This window comes from Epinephelus moara, chromosome 13 (assembly GCF_006386435.1).
Source record: "Epinephelus moara isolate mb chromosome 13, YSFRI_EMoa_1.0, whole genome shotgun sequence".
Classification (NCBI taxonomy): Eukaryota; Metazoa; Chordata; class Actinopteri; order Perciformes; family Serranidae; genus Epinephelus; species Epinephelus moara.
The window spans coordinates 5,183,535-5,184,597 of NC_065518.1; the positions used below are offsets into that span (position 1 = coordinate 5,183,535).

Sequence of the window (1,063 nt, forward strand, 5' to 3'; positions counted from 1 at the left end):
GGTCTAATTTCAGATCTGATCTCACTTTGATATCAGTCTGATTTCAGGAACCAGGATCACAGTGAAACTAAAATCAGTATCAGTAGACTCAGAGAGAACTGAGCACATCACATCTTCAGTCAGTTATCAAACAGACGTTAACGAGCTGCTGCTTCATGAAACTCATTAATTTCATTTCTAATGTTAAAGATCATAAAATCAGCATGATAGGTCAGGTTGTGCATGTGTGTGTTCGGACCTGTGTGTAACTGACAAACAGAGTGAAAAATTGAATTTCCCCTCGGGGATTAATAAAGTATATAAAATTAAATTAAAAAAATTAAGTCATGTTTCAAGCAGATAATTCATCCAGAACACGCCCAGAATACAGTTTATTATTATTATTATTATTAATTCTACTATTGATAATATTATTATCATTAATATTACTGCAATTGTTGTGGTGCAGCTTATCAGTTTGGTGAAATGTGTCAGAGTGAGACCTCTTCATAATTCACTCCTCTCTGTGGCAGATGTGGAGCGCATGCGCACACTCCACGCCCACCGCAGTGAAACCGGAAGTGCTGAGTGAGTCATCTGTGCCTGGAGAGGATCTGTGAGCTCCTCCATCATCACTGTTTCTGTGTGAGGCAGCAGCTCCGGAGCTTTCAGCCATTTTCTCCTCAGCCTCCTCTCAGTCCGGATCCTCAGGGTGTGAACCGGCTCCGTGTCCGACCCGGGTCTGACTGCAGGTGTGAACGGACCGGCCGGGACCCGGGTTACCTTCCTCCATCAGCTCCACATGTGACAGCGGTGATGCAGACAGCTCGTGGACTCAACACCGACAACACACCGGTACATTCATCCGGTCATTCCTGTCTGTCCTCTGTTCTCCTCCCTCTGTCTTCTGTCCATCTGTCCCTCTGTCCTCCTCTCTCTGTCCTCCTGTCCTCCTCCCTCTGTCCTCTGACCTCCTGTCCCTCTGTTCCTCTGTCCTCCTCCCTCTGTCCTCCCCCCTCTGTTCCTCTGTCCTCTGTCCTCCTCCCCCTGTCCTCCCCCCTCTGTTCCTCTAAGTCGGGGGCCA

General features: G+C 47.4%; 1 protein-coding gene across 1 annotated transcript in view; it reads left to right on the forward strand.

Moving 5' to 3' along the window:
- The first annotated feature begins 578 nt into the window (after nucleotides 1–578).
- The window catches only part of stambpl1 (STAM binding protein-like 1), an 11,871-nt gene continuing 11,386 nt past the window's right edge, over nucleotides 579–1,063 (forward strand). Inside the window, exon 1 of the mRNA XM_050060861.1 lies at nucleotides 579–834. The gene's annotated coding sequence lies outside the window, so the exon portion shown is untranslated. The remainder of the gene's footprint in view (nucleotides 835–1,063) is intronic.